Raw genomic sequence first — 25711 nt, 5'->3', positions numbered from 1 at the left:
TAATCTATGAAAGTATGAATCTGACTAATTTGAAGATAGCTAGAAAAAGAGTTGAAGACAATAAAACTTGACAATGGCATTCTTCTTCAACAGAAGTGTCTTATAGAAACCAATTCTGAGAAGTCCCTACAATTTTAAAACCAATTTTAAAAATAAAGTAGCTAACATTTATTACCTCTTTTTCACTCAGGATATGTCATCCTTAGTTGTCACATTATTGCCTCTATTCCTCTAAAACAAGGTTGTTGAGAATGAGAAATTGACTTGTCTACTATCAAATATCTATAAAGTGTTGAAGCCAGAATTAAGAGTCCAAAGTTACTGTACTAAATTTTTTTTTTTTCCTATCTGACAGTTTCTTATAAAACTTCAGTTACTTGCAACTCAAACGTGAATGCGAGGTAAGTGTCAGTAAAATGGAACGATGCTCTAATCAGAAAAGCCATCAATTTAGGGAGAAAGTGGACTCATGTTCTGAGACCAATTCTGCTCAAATATGACAGTTTTTAAAGAGAACAAGGGAGGGAGACTTTCAGTGGATCATTGAGGCAGAAGGTTGGGTTCTGCATCATTCCCCAAAGGCTGTGGACTAGCTGACCCTCTTCAGATGTTATCTTCCCGTACGTTCAGCCTGTAGGATTGCTAAGGGGGCTCCTGAGGGTGGAGAGCTAGTCATTCTTTAACTACTTAATTCTTCATTCTTACTTCTTTTAATCTAGCAAAATAATCAACAGGTGAGGTAAGGTATGGTGTGTATTTGGAAGGCATAAGTCAGGAGTTAGGATACATTGCCTAGTGATCTCATAATTAGGTTCTTTCAAGGAGTAACCTCTTTACTGTCAGTATGATAAAATACAAGAATTCCAAAAATCTCATAAAATTTCCACCCCTTGAAAGTGAGAAAAAAATCTGAGAGTTGTTTGTTCTATTTCAATATCCTGTAGCCTTGAGGCAAGGAAGCTGGAGCACAAATACTCTCAAAGTCTTTTCCACAAAGCAATATTAAAGGTTGACTATCAAGTGTATATTCTGGACATTGGTACACAAATTGGTAATGAATTACAAAACACATTAAACCTTGATGCATTGGCTGTCTACTCCCAGGAGGTATTATTGAGTTCATAATACTTTCTAAGCCTATCAGTATTTTCATTTTTTAAAATTATATTTATTATTTTTCACCAGCCACAACATTTTCATTCTTCTAGTACATCATTTCTGCAAACATATATTGAACAACAAATATGAGTCAGGGGTACTTTCCTATCAGTCCAGTGGTTAAGACTCCTTGTTTCTGCTGCAGGGGTTGCAGGTTTGATTCCTAGTCAGGAAACTAAGATCCTGCATGTTGCATGGTGCAGCCATAAAACTAAAAAAACAACTATGAGTCAGCTACGGAGTCAGATGCTAAAGTTACAGCAGTTACAATTACCTACCTTCGTGGAGCTGATGGTTGATTGGAAGTAAGAAGTTTGCATAAATGATTAACTTAACAATTGTTATATAACAGTAATGCCTAAGGAACAAAAATATTTCCCTAATAAGTTATTAGGAAGCAGGTATTTTTGTAAAAATGGTAGTGATATATTGGTGGAAAACTTTTAAAAATATGCTAACAAAAGTGTAGTACAGAGAACATTGACCCAAAAAGATCTGAACATGGCATTCCAGGAATGCAGTTTTGTGAATGCAATTTTTTTCTGTAACACTCCAAGCTTTTTTTTTTTTTTAAACTCCTTACAATGTAATTTCCCCCCAGAATACAGGTTCATTTTGAAAAGTGGCTTTGTTTGCAGAATATATTTTGAGAGGCTAAATAAGCAATGACTTTTTAGAGAAACTAAGTTCATAGCCCACTGATAGATTTTAATTCTGTATTTCATTATATTTTCAAAGTTGTCCTCTATCTAAAATCCTAGGAAGTTTGAATGCTTTTATTTGGCATTGTTTTCATACATGATAGGTTGGACTGGTTGACAGATGAAGGGAGGAATGGTCAATCTAGTTGAATTGATTCATCTTAAATTTAAAATTGATGGATTGTATTTCTTTTTTGGTGAGTTGAATTTTAACATGGTTCCAGACAGATACCAAGTAGGACTTGATTAACAGCTTTGACTCCAGTGGGCAAGAAGACTAATGTGAAAAGTTTTGTTTAGTTTAGGGACAGAGATTCTAAATGGGGATGGGAGAGTCATTTTTTAACAGTATGTATTTATATTTTCAAACCAAGTAGTGAGGAACTCAGAGAATCCATTGACGTTATTAGGAAGCAGGTAGAATTAAGGTAGACTGACATATTTGAATTGAAGGAATAGAGCACTGGTTCTTCAGTTTCTGATTAAGTAGGTCTGGGTAAAGACCCTAACACTGGCATTTCTAATAAATTGCTAGGTACTTCTACTGCCTGTAATCTGGGCACCACACTATGAGACCCACTGGCTTAGAGTATGTCTGGTTAAGAGTAGTAGCCTTTGAGTAAAAAAGTCATTAACATTAAAAAGAAAAGTGGTAACAGTAGTGGCAGAGGCAAAACAACGGCAAAAGAAAAAGAAGTGGGCAAAGCGTGTTAGGGATTTATTTCACTGTGTGCTTTGTTAGAGTGCATTTATAGAAAAGTCCATGTCCCCACAGTCCTGCTGCCTTTAAATTATCACAGAATTGTCAAGTGCTAATTAAGATGCCGTTAGCTCCATGAAGTCAGGAACTTTGCCTGTCCTGTTCACTGCTATATGTGTTATACTGTCTCTGCACAATTTATTCAACCCACGGGCTATCTAAGGACTAGATCTGACTCTCGGGAATCTGAAATGAGACACATAGAGTATGCCTGTCTACAGTGTACACTGGAGCTAAGAAGTGGACTGACTCCCCAAAAGCATGAGCAAGTGGGAAGCAAGAATAAACAGAGAAGCCAGTAGGTAGAGAGAAGAAAGCTTGGGAAGTTGTAGCCCCATCCTTGACAGCAGCTGGTTTGCTTCAGATAACTTTCTTGTGTCACTGAGATTTGCTCTACTTTTTACCTCTTCTTAGAGTCTTATAAGATTTTCTAATATCTTTTCTTGCCTTGAGAACCCCATGGACAGTGTGAAAAGGCAAAAATATATGACACTGAAAGATGAATCCCCAGGTTGGTAGGTGCCCAATATGCTACTGGAGAGGAGTGGAGAAAAAACTCAAGAAAGAGTGAAGAGACAGAGCCAAAGTGAAAACAATGCCTAGTTGTGGATGTGACTGGTGATGAAAGTAAAGTCCATTGCTGTAAAGAGCAATAGTGCATAGGAACCTGGAATGTTAGGTCCATGAATCAAGACAAATTGGAAGTGGTCAAACGGGAGATGGTAAGAGTTAACATTGACATTTTAGGAATCAGCAAACTAAAATGGTCTGAAATGGCAGAATTTAATTCAGTTGACCATTATATCTACTACTGTGGGCAAGAATCCCTTAGAAGACATGGAGTAGCCATCATAGTCAACAAAAGAGTCCAAAATGCAGTACTTGGGTGCAAATGCAAAAATGACAGAATGATCTCTGTTCGTTTCCAAGGCAAACCATTCAATATCACAGTAATCCACGTCTGTGCCCTGACCAGTAATGCTGAAGAAGCTGAAGTTGAATGGTTTTATGATGACATACAAGACCTTCCAGAACGAACACCCAAAAAAGATGTTCTTTTCATCATCTTTTGGACTGGAATGCAAAAGTAGGAAGTGAAGAGATACCTGGAATAACAGGCAAATTTGGCCTTGGAGTACAAAATGAAGCAGAGCAAAGGCTAACAGAATGAAGAGTTTTGCCAAGAGAACGCACTCATCATAGCAAACATCTTCTTCCAACAACACAAGAGAAGATGCTAAACGTGGATATCACCAGATGGTCAATACTGAAATCAGATTGATTATATTCTTTGCAGCCAAAGATGGAGAAGCTCTATACAGTGAGCATAAACAAGACCAGGAGCTGACTTTGGCTCAGATCATGAACTCCTTATTGCCAAATTAAGACTTAAATTGAAGAGTAGGGAAAACCACTAGACCATTCAGGTATGACCTAAATCAAATCCCTTACGATTATACAGTAGAAGTGACAAATAGATTCCAGGGATTACTATGACAGACAGAATGCCTGAAGAACTATGGGCCAGAGGTTCATGATGTACAGGAGGCAGTGATCAAGACCATCCACAAGAAAAAATTGTAAAAAGGCAAAATGGTTGTCTGAGGAGGGCTTACAAATAGGTGAGAAAAGAAGAGAAGCTAAAGGCAAAGGAGAAAAGGAAAAATATACCCATCTGAATCCAGAGTGCCAAAGAACAGCAAGGAGATATAGGAAAGCCTTCCTCAGTGATCAATGCAAAGAAAAAGAGGAAAACAATAGAATGGGAAAGACTAGAGATCTCTTCAAGAAAGTTAGAGACACCAAGGGAACATTTCATGCACAGATGGGCACAATAAAGAACAGAAATGGTATAGACCTAACAGAAGCAGAAGAGATTAAGAAGAGGTGGCAAGAATACATAGAAGAACTATACAAAAAAGATCTTCATGACACAGATAACCATGAATGTGTGATCACTCACCTAGAGCCAGATATCCTGGAATGCGAAGTCAGGTGGGCCTTAGAAAGCATCATTACAAAGTTAGTGGAGGTGATAAAATTCCAGTTGAGCTATTTCAAATCCAAAAGATGATGCTGTGAAAGTGCTGTACTCAATGTGCCAGCAAATTTGGAAAACTCAGCAGTGGCCACAGGTCTGGAAAAATTCAGTTTTCATTCCAATCCCAAAGAAAGGCAATGCCAAAGAATGTTTAAACTACTGTACAATTGCACTCATCTCACATGCTAGCAAAGTGATGCTCAAAATTTTCCAAGCCAGGCTTCAGTGAACCGTGAACTTCCAGAATTTCAAGCTGGATTTAGTAAAGGCAGAGGAACCAGAGATCAAATTGCCAACATTCTTTGGACCATTGAGAAATCAAAAGAGTTCCAGAAAAACATCTATTTCTCCTTTATTGACTAACCAAAGCCTTTTACTGTGTGGATCACAACAAAATGTGTAAAATTCTTCAACAAGGTGGGAATACCCTACCACCTTACCTGCCTCCTGAGAAATCTGTATATAGGTCAAGAAGCAACAGTTAGTACCATACATGGAACAACAGACTGGTTCCAAATTGGGAAAGGAATATGTCAAGGCTGTATATTGTCACCTGCTTATTTAACTTATATGCAGAGTACATCATGCAAAATGCCATGCTGGATGAAGCACAAGCTGGAATCAAGATTTCTGGGAGAAATATCATAAACCTCAGATATGCAGATGACACCATGCTTATGGAAGAAAGCAAAGAGAAACTAAAGAGCCTCTTGATGAAACTGAAAGAGAATATGAAGAAGTTGGCTTAAAACTCAACATTCAGAAAACTAAGATCATGGCAACTGGTCCCTTCACTTCATGGAAAATAGATAGGGAAACAATGGAAACAGTGAGAGATTTTATTTGGGGGCGTGGGCTCCAAAATCACTGCAGATGGTGATTGCAGTCATGAAATGAAAAGGCACTTGCTCCTTGGAAGAAAAGCTATGCCCAACCTAGACAGCATATTAAAATGCCGAGATATTGCTTTTGCTGACAAAGGTCTGTCTAGTCTAAGCTATGGTTTTTCTAGTAGTCATGTGTGGAGGTGACAGATGGACTATAAAGAAAGCTGAGCACTGAAGAACTGATGTTTTTGAACTGTTGTAATGAAGAAGATTCTTGAGAGTCCGTTGGACTGCAAGGAGATCAAACCAGTCACATCCTAAAGGAAATCAGTCCTGAATATTCTTTGGAAGGACTGATGCTGAAACTGAAATTCCAATACTTTGGCCACCTGATGCAAAGAACTGACTCAATAAAAGACTCTTGCTGAGAAAGATGGAAGGCAGGAGGAGAAAGTGACGACAGAGGATGAGATTGTTGGATGGCATGACAGACTCTATGAACATGAGTTTGAGCATGTTCTGGGAGTTGGTGATGGGCAGGGGAGCCTGGCGTTTTGCAGTTCACGGGGTCGCAAAGAGTTGGACATGACTGAGTGAACTGAACCGAATAGCTTTCTCTCCTTTTTTGAAGATAGATTGGATATGTCTTTTCTCCATGTCACCAAAAAGCTCACACTAGGACTTAGAGGCTTATTTCCCTGGCATTGGTTGCAAATAATAGCCACTTCTAAAGGCTGCAGACAGAGAAGGCAATGGCAACCCACTCCAGTACTCTTGCCTGGAGAATCCCATGGACGGAGGAGCCTGGTAGGCTGCAGTCCGTGGGGTCACTAAGAGTCAGGCACGACTGAGCGACTTCACTTTCACTTTTCACTTTCATGCGTTGGAGAAGGAAATGGCAACCCACTTCAGTATTCTTGCTTGGAGAATCCCAGCTACATAGGAGCCTAGTGGGCTGCCGTCTATGGGGTCGCACAGAGTCAGACACGACTGAAGTGACTTAGCTGCAGCAGCAAAGGCTGCAGAAGGCAGTTTTGTCAACTGAAACTGAATTCCCTTTGTTACAGAGAAATGGGGTTTTCTAAGGAAGACCCTGCTTTAATGGTCAATATCTGCCAAACTCAAAGGATAGCTGGGGCAGAATATGCCTTTCTAAGATAGTGCTTGTACTGTTGCAGTCATTTTATAGATTCAACTGAAAAAGGAGATTCTAGGAAGCTCACTCTGGCTGGTGCCACTACCTGCAGCAGGAATTCCGGATGTGTACCTAGGATTCCAAATGCTTCTTGGCAGAAGCCAAAGCCAGGTGGGAAAATATACTAACAGCCCCATCCTTAATTGCACTGATTAAAAAGAGTTTATAGTCAATATTTGGAAATAGTCCTTTTTCAATTTAAAACTCTCAACCGCTGTCCACCCCCACTCCATGCAAGTAAATGTAACCAGAAATCATTGTCCATGATAAAAATCTCAAGTTGGTTAAGAAAACCATGTGGGTTTTTTTTAAATGTACTTTTCAATTAATTTCCTTTGCAAGGTTTTCATCTCAAGTATGCACATTCAATAACTACAATGCTGAATGTCAGACTGATAAATTATAAGTGAAATGCTTGGTGTCCTTTGGTGTTAAATTTTTCATACTATGTGTATAGGAGTCTGATATAAGCCATGGACAAAATGCCTCCTCCTTGCATACAAGGGGTCCAGGTCAATATTGAGCTTAGTGGTGATTTCATGTATGCCTTTCTTTCAAGAGGAGTTCTGTGACTTAAGACTGTTTGAAAACTCAATGCTTGGATAATAATTAGTATGCTTCCTGACTTATACAAACTAAAATGTCTATTTTCAATTTTATTAACTATAAATCAGTGATAATATATACACCACCAATGGGTATCTGAAATATCATTTTGTTACCATATTGATAAAATGCTTACCCCAAATGAATAGCTTAACTTTTTAAATCAGTTTGTTATGATTCCGCTACAGATAAAATTGACACTCAATTTATAGAGTGAATTGAAAATGCTATCAACTAGTTACTGTGAGAATTCACATGAGTTAAAAAAGCAGCTCAATTCAAAGCATCAGTTGATTCCTTCAGGGACAGGGTGTTAAGAACAAAGTTGCCTGCCAGAGGTAAAAGTATCATCAGGGAATAAGAGGCAGGCAAAATTGAAAAACAGGAAGGAAAAATTTGAAGTATTTTTAGAAACCTGAAAACTCTACCATGAAATTATTTTAGAAGTTCAACAGGAAGATAGGCAATCAAAGTTTTAAGAAAATCAGAGAGGAACCCCTTAGGAACTATTTTATCAAAAAAGAAGTGTATTTTTTTTTCCCTTTGAATAAACCCCTGGTTTATTTTGTGGAAGATTAAAGCTCTCTTAAAATGGATTATTATTTTTTTAGATCAAGGGGAGTTTTCACATCTGTCATGTTGAAAAAGTAAATCTAACTCTCATTTATGCTATATTTTCACACTGGCAAATTTGTACATAGTGTGGTAAATACAGATTCCTTGTTGGTTTTGTTAATTCTTTGAAAACAGCTATACTTTCCTAAAACAATTAAGGGTGCAGTAAAAGTACACTAAATTTCCCACAGTGTATATTATAATCTCTTTAGGATTTCTAGATTAGGAAATTCTAATAAATTTCGTCACAGTTTATCATGTGTTTTTATCCCCTTTTTAAAAAATCGATGCATTTGGAAAGCATATTATGTAATTGACAAGGTTAGTTTACCCCAATCCATATGTTTAAAACTCCATTGCAGACTTCAAAAAATTATCTAGTGTGAAAATTAAAAAGATTAAAAGCAAAAATAATATGCTCAAAATAGTCTTCTGAAAAATTCTTTTCTAATGTGCAAATTCCATTGGTATATAAACATACAATTTATTTAAAATGTAGAGCACTTTTTAAGAATAATTTTTAAAAGTTAAAATCTCAGCTCATATAAATATTAAATGAACGTGTGTCGATGGTTAATTTAAATCATTATTAAGGAGGGAACTAATAAGATGTTATAATCAGTTCAAAGGACTGAGAAACTTAAGAAACTCACATGTATAGAAAATAAGGAATTTTGAAATGAGTTTATAAATACATGCAAAACGTTTATTGAAAAGGCAGTGATCAATTGCATATCATCACACACAATATATTTGCATTTCGGTGAGCAAGAATCCTTTGGATTATTATCAGTTTTTTTACATGAAAGGCAATTAGATGAGCTAGATGGGACATCATGGTTTCCCAACCCCTGCTTCTTTTAAACTTTATTTATTTTTGGCTGTGCTGGTCTTCCTTGCTGCGTGGCTTTTCTCTAGTTGCAGTGGATGTATCTGGCTAACCAGGTGGCTCTAGTGCTAAAGACCCTGCCTGCCAATGCAGGAAACATCAGAGACACAGGTTTGATCCCCAGGTTGGGGTGTTCCCCTGGAGAAGGAAATGGCAACCCACTCCAGTATTCTTGCCTAGAAAATCCAGTGAACAGAGGAGTATGGCAGGATACAGTCCATAGGGTCACAAGGAGTCAGACATGACTAAAGCGATTTAGGATGCACACACACACACACACATAAATATACAAAAATAAAATGTTATTTTATTTTCATATATATATTCTTCAAATTCTGTCAAATATCATTAGGGAAAGGTACCATTTTACAGAAGAGGGAACTAGGGCTTAAGAGGATAACCTTTTAGAAGCACTTCAGCAAACAATTATCACACTAATGATTTGGACTTTTTCTCTTGCTCCAAATCTAAAACTGTTTGGCTACATCAAAATTGATACAGTTGAAGAAAAGTGATAATTACTGGTGCTAATTTAGGATGATTAAACATCAAAATGGACTTCATTTATCAAATAACATAGCTGGCTAAAATTTTACTTTATTTATAGCCTATGAGGTACAGTATTATTGAAAATAAACATCAATTTCAAGCAGTGATCTAACTGGAGTTAGCAATCCAAGAAAAGCAAAGCAGAAAGCAAAATTTGGAAGCTTATATTTAATTTCTGTTGTACTTGTTTATTAAAGAAAATATTTGTTGAAAATTTGAGTTTTCTAACTACATGACACAATATTAGTTATCCTAATCTACTGTAGGTAAGAATTTTAATCTTCCTTCTTTAGGATACTAAAATAGAAGAATTGTTAACACATTTTTTATGGTTTGTTATGTAGCATTGATTTTAAACCATATTTTTATTAAAATGTATTGAAATATTTAGTTCTAAAATATAACCATAATTTAAGAAACCCATCTGGAATACATCTCTGCCTTATTAGTGGCTCTATTATTTTTTCCTGCTTCATAATTTGACAACTGCATTTTTTGAAAAGTGGATAAATGTATATTTTTATAACTTTCTTCCCCTCCCAAAATGCCACATTCTACATTTGAAAGGGAAATTACTAAAGAAATGCTATTTAAACAATCCTATATTTGTCTTTTGAAACCAAATACCAGTAGCATAGAAGACCACAAATATTATTCAGTAAAATCTTTGTACCAGTCTCTATAAATTAAAACAATATGGAAAAATTGTTGTTTTGAAAAATCAAGCCGGTATTTTTTCACATATGTTACCGTTGATCCTTGAATCAACAAGTTTGAACTGTGCAGGTCCACTTATACTCAGATTTTTTTTTTTTTTTTAATGTTATGTACTACAGTAGTATACAATCTGCAGTTGACTGAATCTGAGGATATGGAGGGCCAACTATAAATTACATGCAGATTTTCTATTGCACAGGTGGTCAGGGCTTTCAACTATATTACATGAAATATTACTCATGGTAGAATGGGGCACGTCTAGTGATGTATTTGTTAGGGTTCTCCAGATAAACAGACCCAATAGGATGTATACATAGAGAGATTCATTATAAGGAATTGTCTCATGCAAGCGGAGCCTGAGAAATCTCAAGACGTGAAGTTGGCAACCTGGAGATTCGAGAGAGCAATGATGTCATTCCCATCTGAAACTCAGCAGGCTTAAGATCTAAGAAGAGACAACTTTTCAGTTTAAATCCAAAGGCAGGAAAAGATCAGTCTCCAAGCTCATCAGTCAGGCCTGCGGATTTCCCTCTTACTCAGCAGTTTTGTTCTGTTCTGGTTTTTGATTGGTTGAGGCACACTCTGCTTTACCCAGTCTACTGGTTCAAATGTTAATTTCATCCAGAAATACCCTCACCTTCACACCCGGAATAATGTTTGACCAAATGTCTGGGCATCTTATGGCCTAGTCAGGTTGATGACTAGAAATATCCTCAAATCTTTGTCTTTTTTTTTTAAGGTGCTATTTATTTCAGAGCTTCTCCCACCATGGATTGAAATTGTTTGCTATACATTATGTCTACATTTCTAGATTGTTAAATTATGAACCCTATGAAAGCTATTCTTAGGAATTTGTTTTAGTGAACAAGTGAAATGGAGAGATTAACAGGACAAGGACTTCAATTTTTTCCTATATCCTGGTACACAGAAAAAAAATAATGTTTATTCCTCTACACTGTGTTTATACAGAAAAGCTGTGCTACTGGGTTTATCTTGGATATATGTGCAAATAAGAAAATTATTTCAGAAATGCATTGCATACATTTTTAATGAAGTGATAATGCCTTATTCCTGGGAATAAAATGAGTTTGTCTCATACCTCCCTGTCAGAATAATGCTCTGTTGGGGAAAATGGGGAATGCATTTAATCATGTAAGCTTTATGCTAAATAAACACAAGCTACCAGCCATAACAATTTTTTTAGAATAATAGGAGGAAATAAGAATATAGTTCTTTCCTTTGTGCAACTACTGGCATCTTTTACTGATATGAAGTGTAGAATTTTACTCATACTTTATAGAACCTTGTAAAAGGATTTTCTTGAATGATTTGTCAAATCTCAACTGTTTAAAATAATTACTTGTATCCTTTGAGAGTTCATTAATAACTGGCATTCATGATAATTAATGAATACATTAATATTTTTAAATTGCAAATAATGAACATTGTGATGTTTATAATATAAATTAGATAGAATTAATTTTAAATTATTTTCTCATAAGCATTCATTTCAATAAAATAACATTGCTGCTGCTGCTGCTGCTAAGTCACTTCAGTCGTGTCCAACTCTGTGCGACCCCACAGACTGCAGCCCACCAGGCTCCCCCGTCCCTGGGATTCTCCAGGCAAGAACACTGGAGTGGGTTGCCATTTCCTTCTCCAATGCATGAAAGTGAAAAGTGAAAGTGAAGTCGCTCAGTTGTGTCAGACTCTTTGCGACCCCATGGACTGCAGCCTACCAGGCTCCTCCACCCATGGGATTTTCCAGGCAAGAGTACTGGAGTGGGGTGCCATTGCCTTCTCCAAAAATAACATTAGGTTCATTAATTAAACTATATTAATATAAAATACTCATTCCTATATTTTAAAATATATATGATTGTTTTGATTTTGTGTCCTAGTTATAGATTAATATAAATTACTTATCTTTTACCTGCCCAGTGAAAAATTAGGTAAAGTTCATTTTAATTTAAATGCATCTCACTGAAGAAACATTATAAATCTAATTGTCAAATGAATTTAGTAATAAAAGCAAATTCACTTTCAAGTAAAGTATAGTGACATAAGGATTTTTTGATCCTTAATATATTATAATCCTTATATTTATTCAGCAATTTTTAAACTTAGTATAATAATTCATAAACATATTTTGAGATTCCCAGATAATAGTCTATATCATTATTATACACCTGCTACCTAAACCTACAAATGCCTCCATTTTAAAGCTCAATTAAACAAAATACAAAGTCATTAAAATTTAGAGTTTGTTCCCTATCCTGTGAATGCCTAGGTCTTTTTTAAACACTTTTTTTTTCATAGCATATGAGATCCATGAAGGTGGGAATCATTGCTTGTTTTTTCGTTGATTTATCATGACTCTAAAAATTGTGCCTGACATTTAATAAAGAGGTCAATAAACAGATGTTGAATGAATGAATAAACCAGCCACTTGGCTTGGATAAGATACATTAAATGAGAATATCCTTGAAAAGTTCTTGGCAATGTGAAAGTCTTATTTCTTCATAAATACATAACAAATTTTTATCTATAGTTACTTCAGGAAGAGAAGGGAATATGTAGAGAAAGTAAGGGGAAGAGGAGACTTTTTTTTCTCCTTTTAGTTTCTTTTCCCTTTTTTTCTGATTAAAATTCATACCTATGTGAATATTTGCTATCATGCCAGAAAGAGAATAGACCAAAGGACATTTGGAGCTGTCACTTCATTTATTAGAAGATCGAGAACAATTACAGGTTGAAGAACAGAAACTTTAAAATCTGTAGCTTAAAAAATTGAGGTCAGATAAGACTGGATGCATGGCATAGAACCTCTTGGGCAGGACTTCTTTGCAAGGTCTCTATACTTGTGGTTTTAGAATGTCCATTGATGACCAGTTTATAGAGTGATCCATGGTACCAAATATGAGTGTGAAACAAAGAAAAACAAATCAGATTTGCCAAAGCATGGCAGGAGAAATTAATATATTTAGGAAAAAAATGAAAAGGTATGATGACTGAGCAACTGAACTGAACTGATGATGATGTAAAAAAGGAGGTCCAGTTTTCTCATGTGTAAAATGGGTCAGCCGGGGTACCTTTAGTATCTTTCTTACATCTGTAAAAATTATGAGTTGCTTTGTTCACTGATTTGCACTGAGACGTGAACAAATCTTGATTGTTGCATCTCACTTTCTTAGGTCCCATTTTACACACGGGAAATATACTTAGCTTCTGACAGGAAAAAAGGAGTAGGCAAAAAGCAAAAATAATAGAAGTAGTTCAGGATATAGACAAGTTTAGCTAATAAATCACATACTCTGTCTCTGTGGTGGAAAGAAATGCTGTGACTTCTACCACGTGCTTTGTTCCTTCCACACCATTTAGATGGAAGAAAGAAACAAGGAAAAACTAACACATTCATCCACACACTTTTTGATGCAAAAAGCAAACTATTATTAGATCGATTTATTTGTATACCTTACGTCAGGGCAAAAAAAAAAAATTTTTTTTTTTGGTGAAATGAATGTTTGATCTACAATAAATACCAATAGGAAAAGTAGTATTTGCTTTACAGAATTCAAGGCAGCATCTATTCTGTCGCTAATCACTAAGTCGCTTCAGTCGTGTCCGACTCTGTGTGACCCCATAGACGGCAGCCCACCAGGCTCCCCCGTCCCTGGGATTCTCCAGGCAAGAACACTGGAGTGGGTTGCCATTTCCTTCTCCAATGCATGAAAAGTGAAAATGAAGTCTCTCAGTCATGTCCGACTCTTAGCGACCCCATGGACTGTAGCCACCAGGCTCCTCCACCCATGGGATTTTCCAGGCAAAAGTACTGGAGTGGGGTGCCATTGCCTTCTCCGATCTATTCTGTAGAAAGCATGATTATTTCACTTATGTTTAAATTTTTTCTATCGACTTGGATTGTTTCTATGACAAACCCAAGTCTTTGAAGTGTTCTTATGGTTTTTATAAATTGAATGTTCTGAAATGATGCATTAAGGATAAGGTATGAGAAACTTGCTCTTCATTTATCTTAAGTGGCAAGGTAATTGCTCTTATTTTATTGGATTAGGAAGATGCTGACATACTAAGTTTTGTAAACTGAACTTTTTTATAAGCCACAATGCTTTTCTTTCCTCTTTAATTTTCTCAAATGTCTCTATGTGTGTAGAATGGTCACAAAATTGTGTCAGCTGTACACAGAATTTAGAAGCCTTAGTGAACGCACACATCTCTACTCAAGGTCTGGAGAAGCATGAATGCTGCCTCATGTCATGTGTAGGGCTGCACCCCGCAGGCCAGAAAGCCCTGTGCCTGTCCATCTGCAAGATGCAGGAAAGAGCCTGGAGTCAGCGACAGAGACTTCAGTGATTTAATGGATGGGGGCGCTTACATGTCTGAGGCAAGGTTCCGTAGTGACAGGTGGGCAGATAAGTGACAGGACATGGCAGCAGGGGAAGGGCTAGGGGAAGTTTACCTATTTTAGGGGGAATTGACTCCAGGTTGGATAATCAGTTGGGTACGGGGAAACCAGCAAAGTGGTACACCTCTCACTGTTCCTTTGACAAGCTATCTCGTTGGAGATGTTCTAATCTGAGGTTTCAAACAACTACTAGATGGGGCAGGGCCAGTATGTAAGGTAAGTCACGTGAGCAGGGTGTATGTGAAGCAGGCACTGATTCAGCAGGGGACGGACAGAGAGAGAACAGCCATCTTGGATGGCCTGATCATATATCGAGAAATATGGTTTCAGTTTTTCTCTGTGAATTCATCTTTCCATATCTTGTTAATTTGACAACATTGATTTATGATTACATTGAAATCTTAGAAGAAATTACAGACTCTAAGATCTATGTTAATATAGAAAGTTAGTAATCATTATTTCGGTCATAAAATGTGAAAAAAAATCGCTTTATATATACGACATGCATAACTCTGAGTTAAAGTCATGCTATGATGGAGATTTGTTATATTTATTTCTTAATTTTTATTTAAAATGTGATTGTGAGAAAAAGCCTTGACACATTCACATGTTTTAGAATTGTGTAGCTGAGTGTGCAGGAGTGAAATACTTCTGACATATGGAATTTCAAATAATAATTCAACAAAGAAAATAATAAAATCAAAGTGGATAGAGAAAACAGTTAGAACAAAGTCTTATTCAATGGATTTAAATGATAAGTGTGTGGGAATTCATAGTGTTATTCTTTCTTATGTATGCTTGAAAATTTGCATAATGCAAAAACAAAACTCCTGACCTATAAGAGACATTCCATAGTTCTTTAAAGATGACTCAGCAAGAGATTTTATATTTAGTTTATGGATCAGGATTGCATACAGAAGGAAACAAAATCTTTCAGATTCTTAGCTGGGGCTCTGTCCAAAGGAGAAAAGCATACAAATTTATTTAATATAAGTTCCATATGACATGGGAACTTTCATAAGGAAATGAAGACCCAAAGTTGTGGTTAAACCTGTCTTTTTATGCTAGGTTGATGAAAAATGGAAATTAATGGGAAAATATGATGGGGAAAAGGGTACAAATTAAGTATAGGAAACTAGGGTAATCATAGCAAGGTCTGCTTGAATTCCTCTTAGTGTCTCTTCATCCTTAAAGATAAGGATGCTCTTATTTCATGTGAATCTCACATAAATTATTCCTGAAAGACCAAAGGTCTCAAACCAGGGTATGAATTTTGCCCTCATCTAAAGACATTTTGAGTTGTTACAGCTGATAACTTCTATTTGCGTCTGAGAAGTAGAGACCAGGGAACACTGCTGAACATTCTATAATACAAAGGTAGTCCCATGCCACAAAACAGTGCCCTGGCCCAAAATGTCAATACTGCCAAGCTTGAGAAACCCTTCTCTGAGATTACTATTGGTCATGTTTTATAAAAAAGGACAAGGAAAATAAAGCATTGAGTTCACTAATATTCATTCATGCATATAAATATTTTAGTGTTAGTAAGTTACATTATAAATTATAAAACATGTGTACCTATGACCTTATTACTCAGTTTAAGATCTAGAACCTTCCTTGTTCTATGTCATCTATCTCTGTGCTGTTTCTCTAATTCATTCTCTTAATTTCCTCCAAGAAGTGATTATTATTCTGAATTTTATATTTCATTCTTATTTTTTTTTAAAAGTTTGTCCTTAAATAATAGTTTAATTTTGCTTGGCTTTACACTTCATAAAAGCAGCATCATGACCCCTGTATTATCCTATTACATGGTTTGATTTCACCCAATACTATGTTTTTAAGAATTTTTAACATTGCTGAGAGTAGCCATATTTCATTCATGTTCACTGTTGCCTATTAGCATATGGTGAGTATACACTAAATTTATATAGACAATCTTCTTTTAATGGGTTTTGAGACTATTTTCAGTTGGTTTTGATGTAATAAACAGAATATTATAAGCATTATTTTATGTCTCCTGATGAACATATATAGCAATTATTTTAGGGTACTTAATAGTGGTACCCTTATGTCATAGGGCCTGTGGATGTATATATAATGACAAACTTTCCCAAGGGTTACACCACTGATATATTCATAAATGTTATATAATTTTACCACTGATACTTTCATAAATATAGTTCTACTAGCATAAATGTATTAGTGTTCTTTTTGCTTCATATATTAATCAACATTTAGATTTAGTATTACCTGATTTCTTTGTGTTTTCTAATCTGATGGATCTAAAATAACTTCTCATTGAGGTCTTGATTCTTAATAAAATAATTATTTTATTACTAATGATTACATATGTGTATTGACATTTATATTTCCTCTTTGCCAAAGGTTATCATATATCATGTATGTTTTCCTGTTGGAATGTTTTCATCTTTCTTGTTTATTTGTAGGTTTTGCATATATTTTCTGATTCTTTTGTGCAATATCCAGAATTAAAGATCCCAGGAAATAGTTGGAGTTTTTTCTAGTCAACTCATCAGACTAGATGAGTTTTTTTTGAAACTCCTCTTGAAAAAATTGAATCCCCTGATGGGTAGATGATACAGGAATGTTAAAAGAAATCTCATTTTGAGATATGGTATTTCTGCCATTTTAAATAGTTTATCTTTAATCTGTCGTATTATAACAACAGTAATAGAGATGAGACACTGAAACTGATGGCTATAATATAAAAAATGGGAAAAAAATTCCCTAAAAGGTCATTTTTTTTTAAATGAATGGAATGTCAGACAGTAACTTCTTTTTCATATTTAGCGTGTATTACTATGTTTCCCTTTTGAAAAAGATGTGGCTCAAGTTTTAAAGAATCACTAAAAAATGAAAAAGAAAGAGCAATGACTCCATTTCCCCTTATTTGGAAAGGATAAATATAAAATGGCAAAATGAAGTATTGCCCGATCAGGCCTATATGTGTATGTGTGTGTGTGTTTTAGTTGCTTAGTCATGTCCGACTCTTTGCACCCCCATAGACTGCAGCCCACCAGGCCCCTCCGTCTATGGGACTCTCCAGGCAAGAGCACTGGAGTGGGTTGCCATTTCCCTCTTCAAAAGGAACTATAGAAAGAAAGAAAGTGAAGTCCCTCAGTCGTGTCTGACTCTGCAACCCCATGGACTGTAGCCCATCAGGCTCCTCCATCCATGGAGTTCTCCGGGCAAGAGTACTGGAGTGGGTTGCCATTTCCTTCCCCATATGTGTATAGATGTACTGATATAAGCATTCCCCGACATCATTGGATGTCACACATATGAACAAGAATTCAGAAGCTGGCCTATGGAAATTGAATAGGATAACCAGTTTAAGATAATAAAAATCCGATAAGTCCTTCAAGGCAGCGATTTCAGATCAACACTGAGTGTCATCTGTCTTATACAATTGTGACTATAGGTGTTACCGCTTCTTCAAATGATAGGTGACCAACATATTCAATACCTTATGTGTTTAAAATTGATGAGGGATTAGATAAATGAAGACAGTTGTTTTTTTTTTTTTTTTTTTGGCTCTGGATATTTCTTTAACATATTTTCTATGGATTGACTTGTGTAACCTCAAGCATTGTAAAAACCGTGGTCCTTACTTTAAAAAAAATAATGGACTAGAGTAAATTTTCTGCAGATTAAGGGGAGGGCATTCTGACATTCCATTGCTAATAGTGTGAATACTCTAGCTTGTATGACTTAAAAGGAACTCCTTGATTTTGAATATGTAAATTCTTAAATACAATGATTTGCCATTCATTGCTCCGGAGAAACTGATAAGGCAAGGAGTGCAGAAAAGAGGGTAAGACAATTGAATTTGACTTTACAAAGATCATATTCTGAGGAAATTAGAAAATATTCATATTGCTGACAATAAAGCGAAAACTTAGAACTTATAAGGCATTTGTGTCTGAGATCTAGCAGAAGATGGGAGGTGAATAAACTCCTTTCAAAATATTGTTTTGTCTTCAATGATGATATTGGTGGAATGTCCTAAGGTTACATGATTAAAGAAAGGTGAGTTAGAACTTAGATGTAGAGACAATAATTATTCAATGGGAATTAAAGAAATAGTTAAATAAGAGCAGAACTTCCATTAAGTTTTAATAATAGAGATGGGATAAAAGTTAAACATAAAAATGTAAAAAATATATCATTAAAGAAACTGTGTTAGATAGTGTGCCAAGGAAAATAGTGAGAAATGTTAAACACAGGAAAAGAATCATTGGATTTCATTATCAAATAATAAATGGTACAAATCAGGATTCTACTCAGGTTCATCTGAAAAACTATTCCATTTACACTTAGCTGTATTCTTTAGAGTATGTAATCCAGTGATTGAATATTTAGAGATAAGAGTAGTACTGGTTTGTTAAGGGATTAAATGAGAAAACATGTTGTAATTCTTTGTATTAAAATAAATTAAAGAGATTTATAATTATAAATTGATCAAGGATATTGATAGAAATGTTTCAAATGACTCAAAAACTGAGTCTTCACTGTGTGTTAGCATGAAATTAAAAGACGTTTACTCCTTGGAAGGAAAGTTATGACCAACCTAGACAGCATATATAAAAGCAGAGACATTACTTTGTCAACAAAGGTCTGTCTAGTCAAGGCTATCATTTTTCCAGTGGTCATGTATGGATGTGAGAGTTGGACCTTAAAGAAAGCTGAGCGCCGAAGAATGGATGCTTCTGAACTGTGGTGTTGGAGAAAACTCTTGAGAGTCCCTTAGACTGCAAGGAGATCCAACCAATCCATCCTAAAGGAGACTAGTCCTGGGTGTTCATTGGAAAGACTGATGTTGAAGCTGAAACTCCAACACTTTGGTCACCTGATATGAAGAGCTGACTCATTGGAAAAGACCCTGATGCTGGGAAAGATTGAGGGCAGGAGGAAAAGGGGATGACAGAGGATGAGATGGTTGGATAGCATCACCGACTCTTGGACCTGAGTTTGAGTGAACTCCGGGAGTTGGTGATGGACAGGGAGGCCTGGCGTGCTGCAGTCCATGGGGTTGCAAAGGGTCAGACACGACTGAGCGAGTGAGCTGGACTGGACTGGTAGCGTGCAAATTTCAATTAAAAAAAAAAGTGTTCAGTGGGAAACAAAATGTACTTTAAAATGAGATATGTTGTTTTGGTTTATTTTCTCACTTCCAAATTCCCAGAAGTTTGTGAGTACCTTTGTCTTGGAGGCATATGTGGGGTTAGGCTGAAAGAAGAAATTATCAAGCAGAGGTAAGCCCTTTCCTGGCTTTTGTTTTCTGAAACCTAAAATGTTAAGGGTTTCTGCTTAGATAATAGAGGTAACAGTTGAACTTGTGGATGAAAAGAGTCATTTAGTTTAGAAGGGGCCAGAGAGTTGGGGCATCTTGGAAGTAGTGTGGACGCTTACTCTCCTTGATTTCCCTACTCCAGGGAGATGATCATATCTAAGAGAAAAATGCTGTGTGGTTATTTAAGGGAAAGTTACTTAGTGCTCACAGCACTAGGATTCTCAGCCTCAGTAAGAAGCTTGATGCCCAAGTTTGGGAAACACCAGAGGGATGACAGCCTATCAAGAGACTGTGCTGTCTGGGACCACAGATTATTTAGAGATGAAGAATGTGCATGAAAACTAGAGAATCCACCCACCAAACATTTTTCTGGATATAAAAGATACTTTGGATCTTCTCAAGACTCCATAGGGAGGGAAGAAGTCTCAGGAGTGCATTAAACTGAAACTTTTCCTTCCTATATAGAGGAGTTTCAGAATAATATATATTTTTATTGCTATGTAAATAAATATTAGATTTGGAGTATACCTAACTGGAGTACTGTAATATTCATAACTTTTATAAAAAAGATAAATCCTGGGGAAAGACAAATCGTAGACCTTTATACTTTGACTTATTTCTAGCAAGCAATGAAAAACATGCAGTAGGGCTCTGAGGCGGAACAAACTGAAAGTCATTAAGTATTTGTAATTACCTGCATCATAATGACAGCATCAGTGTGATGTGAGAAGTGATCAAGTTCTCTGTTTCTCAGCAAGCTCTTACACATAGTATGAAAATGGGAAAAGAAAGGCATGGGGATAGGCACACAGCATTAAAAGGAAAGTAGAGAAAGATTAATCCTGGAACAAAGACAGGAAATAGAGGAGACGAAAGCTTTGGTTTGTGAGCCCACCTTGGACTCCCTGGAGCCAGATATGGAAGAAGATATTCTACTGAGGGTAGCAAAGTTCATTACTCTGGATCTGGCAGCCTTATCCAGACTGGGGAATGCTACCAATTCCTCATGCTTGTGTATTTCATTTTCTGTTGAAAGATTGATGATTACTTCTGCATTAGAGTGGGCGAAGTTTTTCACATATCTACCTCAGTAAGTCTGTTGGAGTCTGGCAACTTGCCTCAACTGGCAGCAAACAGGGAGGATATACCCCTCTGAAACTCTGTGGGTGGAAGAAAATTTTACTTGGCCTGTGTTTGCATTAGACAAGCCTAGTAACCACCACCTCTAGCTACAACCAAGAAGTTTGGGCTAGCAGCCAATTTTCAAGGTTAAACATAAATCTTTAAATATGATTTGATAAGAATATAATAATACCATACATTCTTTATCTGGGTGGTGTTTTTAACAAAGTGTGTCTGACCACGCAAACCAGTCAAACCAAACTACCAGGCATTACTTTCCTTATTTAGGCTGTGTAGATGGCAGAAAGAGTGATTCATTGTGAAGAGAAAGCACAAATATATAGAAAATTGTATGATAGTTGGTAGTACTTTTGAAGAAAGTCTGTGCTTTCTGCTAAAATTTTGCCAACAGTTTTGCAAACTGGAAGAAAAATTAGGGGAAGGTTATAGACTAGTGATTCTTGTTGGCACCCTGGTGAAATGGTATCAGAATATTAGAACTTATGTGGTGCTTATGGGTGAATACTGTGCAATTCTGTAGATTGTCATTTCTCTGCCTAAATGCTAATTAATATTCTAAAGTACAACTTATTAAAGTTTATTTAAAAGTACATTTTGTAAATTGTAAGTAAATAGTATTAATAAATGAAATTAATAATAAAACCCACAAATATGAATTCATTCATAATTATATTATTAAAATATTTATTATAAATAATTTATCCATAAATAAAGTTGCATTATTTATTAAAGTATACTTAGGAGTCTAGTTCAGTATTCTAAAAAGAAAATTTGGTTCTAATTAACATACTCCGGGAGTTGGTGATGGACAGGGAGGCCTGGTGTGCTGCAATTCATGGGGTCGCAAAGAGTCAGACATGACTGAGCGACTGAACTGATCTGAACATTCAATAGTTGTTCAAAACTCTAAGGTGTACTCAAATAGACAGGTGGTTGAAATTTTAGGAAGGACTATTAATTAATCCTCAGCCTTGTTTTGATTTGCTTATAGTTTTCAATTGTTGTCATTCTTGTTTCCTATTAAAACATTATGCTTGCTTAATTTCATTTTCAATTTACTTTGTATTGTACCTTTCTTTAAACAACTTTGAGGAAAATAAATATCTCCATCAATAGAATTTTGACCTAAGATTTGATATCAGTTACTTTAACTAGTTTGCTTTGCATTTTGAACACTAATCTTCATGTCTCTATTGGTAAGGATATATATGTTTGTGTGTGTGTGTGTGTCCATTCAAAGATTCACTGTATTAAATATCACTGACTTATTCTTCATTAGAATGTGAGAACTGGTAGGATAATGAACCTGAGATCTTTTCCTCTCCTCAGTAAGAAACACTGAAATGTTTGAGAGTGGTAAAAAGTGATTTTTAAGTACTTAGTAAGATACTGATACAAATACAATCTTGATGCTAAAGTGAAATCTAAATGAGCTAATGGAGAAAAAAGAAATGGATATAAGACTTTTTCTAAGTAAATTGTAATGTAGAAATATTGGTCTTTTTTGTCTTGGTCTCTGGAGTCCTTTCCAATTCTCACTCTCCTGCTGCTTGGAAACTGGAGCCTGTCCCTTTGGAAGGCACCCTCTCCCTCTGGCCATATACTTGTCCTACACACACTACATTCCCCTCCCTTCCCAACACACACACGCACACACACACAACATCTTTAACATAGTCCATCAAACAATATTCAACTAGCCAAACTGTCAAATCATCCAGTAAGCCTTTAATTGTTTGGGATTATAGATCCTTCTAAATCTTAGTGATTTAGTGGAGCATTGTAAGTTACTGATATACTATCAACCAAACATGGAACTTTTTTCTAAAATGAAAAATTGAAACATAAAATATAAGCGTGCAGTTGTGCCTCATCCAGTATTCAGTGTTGATATAACACTGGCAATCTTAGAAATCTGTGTGTCCATTCTACTACTGGAAAATGTTGTTAACATATAGTTCTCTTCTATAGTATTCACAGCAAAGGTAAGAGAGCCTGGTCATATGTCCCTAACAACTAGAAGTTCACGTTGTCCAACACTTGCCTCATTTTGACTCTTGCTGGCCCATCTGTTAATTTTTCCACTATGGTCTCTCTTTCCACCATTTCTTTTTATTTCTCTTGAACTGATCCAGGATAATTGAAAAAAAAAATGCCAAAGAAGAGTATCACACTGGATATACTACAGATTTAAGAAAGTCTAAAATACTTTCAAGAAAAATCAGTAGGTATTTGAAATTGGGAGAAAATTTTTGTCATTATAAAGGGCATGGTAAACATCACTGCACCCTGAGAGGATTAACCCAAAATGAATAGGACTAGGAACTGGGTTAGCCATGGCCCCAGGAATTTATCTTGGCTTCAGAGGTTTGGAAGAAAAAGGAAGAACATTTGCCGTCTAAGCAAACAGATATAGTTCCAAATGGATATGCTTCTTATAGAGCTTATTCTATTATGGTTCCCATTTCTGAACATGCCTAATGCCAAATGGGGTATGCAATGTACAATAAAATCACATCTCCAAACATTAATTTCAGGAGCAACAAATAATAACTAGGTTGTTGGATTTAGCAAAGTCAGCTAAGTTTCCTATTATTGTATTTATGATGCTAGTTCATTAATTTTTTCAACTGGTAGCCTTTATTAGCTGGCACCAAAGATTTAAGTGTGCGACTGTTTTTACCCAGTAGCCTAATTTTTCCTGTGAGTAATAAAAGGAAATGAAACCTCTGATTTTATTAATAAACATCTATTATTCAAGGAAACCACTAAATCATGGCTTTGAAACCACATAGCTAATTTAACTATAAGGGAGTGAGATGAATGGTCTCCTATAGATGAGATATAAATGTTACGAAACTACATCCTGAGACCCCTACTGGCTTAAGGTTTGAGAAGCCCACCTTCACGGCTGAGGTTCAGAGATACTTCTCTTAGAATACCAGCTCTACCTGTGGAGAGGCAGTATGTCCTTTCTGAAACTAATTAAACCTAAGTCTCAGTTTTCCCATGAACACAATGGAAATAAAGTAACTACCATACTGAGTTCTTGTGATAGTTAAAGAAACCAACACATGTTAAGTGCTTAGGACAAAGTATACATGTAGGCTCTTAGTATCTGGTACTTACGTTAACCAGAACTTCTGAACATAGTATAGCAGACAGCTTTCTCTCTCGTCAGTGTTGCTTTCATGTCTCGCAACTAGATGGTCTCCTTCAAATCATACCAGTAAATATTCAGCAACCTGGGGTTTAGAAATGACTATATGTGCAGTTGCTCAAATGAAGAACGAACACTGCTTTCTATACAATATTATTATTGGCATGCTATCCACTGGATTTGTTCAAGCACTATAGTTCTCAATTATCTGTAATTAGAGTTTTAAATAAAAGTTGAGTAAGGAAAGAAACAATATAAAGAATTGTCCACTTACATGTTTTAACCAGCCTGCCATTAAATGCCCATACAGTGTTGATATCTTCTACTAGGCAGTTATGTAAGGTCCTATTTCCAAGATATCTTATGAAGTCTTAGAAATATTTTATCAGTACTTTATAGAATTGTTTTTAGTAAAGTCTTTATTTTAAAAGGAACCCTCCCTCTGAAAGAGGAAAGAGAATACCACAATTTAAAGGTGATTTTTTAGGAGGAAAGATTAAACAGAAAAATGTAATGATTGAAGAATTTTGACCTAATAAATGGAGAAGGCAATGGCACCCCACTCCAGTACTCTTGCCTGGAAAATCCCATGTATGGAGGAGCCTGGTAGGCTGAAGTCCATGGGGTCCCTAAGAGTCGGACACGACTGGGCGACTTCACTTTCACTTTTCACTTTCATGCATTGGAGGAGGAAATGGCACCCCACTCCAGTACTCTTGCCTGGAAAATCCCATGGACAGAGGAGCCTGGTAGGCTGAAGTCCATGGGGTCCCTAAGAGTCGGACACGACTGGGCGACTTCACTTTCACTTTTCACTTTCATGCATTGGAGGAGGAAATGGCACCCCACTCCAGTACTCTTGCCTGGAAAATCCCATGTATGGAGGAGCCTGGTAGGCTGAAGTCCATGGGGTCCCTAAGAGTCGGATACGACTGGGCAACTTCACTTTCACTTTTCACTTTCATGCACTGGAGGAGGAAATGGCAACCCACTCCAGTGTTCTTGCCTGGAGAATCCCAGGGACGGTGGGGCCTGGTGGGCTGCCGTCTATGGGGTCGCACAGAGTCGGACACGACTGATGCGACTTAGCAGCAGCAGCAGCAGACCTAATGAAAATATAGAGGTGAAAGTACACTGACCAAGAAGTTTGAAACTAGAGTAGTATAATCACCCTGACTGAGGATTTAGCTTGTGTTTCCTATTTTCCCTCTAGCTTAGCAAAAGGGCAGCATATTTGTAATTCTGAAGTCAAGACTGTTTAGTGCATCATTTTACAGGCATGCAGGACAAGTCCAGGGAAATACATGATTCATCTGCTTAGAAAAAGAGCCATATTTAACTAATTTCCCCACCTCTATCCGTTGATGTCATTTTCTTGTGCCAGAAGGGATTCATTTTACTGTTTTAGTTACAATAGAACTGTCTTAGCTTGTTGATTCCCCACAAGCATTTTTACACACATATATCACCTAAAATTTCTAGAGCCATTAAATCACAGACTTCCCATTACAAGGGAGCTTGTTAGGAGGATATGAGTTGGAACATTACCATATTGAGTAACCAAAAACACAGACTTGAGTTTGTATGAGTCTAGACACATATGCAGGCTC

General features: G+C 36.3%; 1 protein-coding gene across 1 annotated transcript in view; it reads left to right on the top strand.

Moving 5' to 3' along the window:
- SEMA3E (semaphorin 3E) overlaps positions 1-25711 on the top strand; it is a 275070-nt gene that overhangs the window by 66990 nt on the left and 182369 nt on the right. The gene's annotated exons all lie outside the window — the stretch shown is intronic.

This window comes from Bos mutus, chromosome 4, assembly GCF_027580195.1.
Source record: "Bos mutus isolate GX-2022 chromosome 4, NWIPB_WYAK_1.1, whole genome shotgun sequence".
Lineage (NCBI taxonomy): Eukaryota > Metazoa > Chordata > Mammalia > Artiodactyla > Bovidae > Bos > Bos mutus.
The sequence above is the reverse complement of the archived record's forward strand: the minus strand, read 5'-3'. Positions and strand labels throughout refer to the sequence as shown.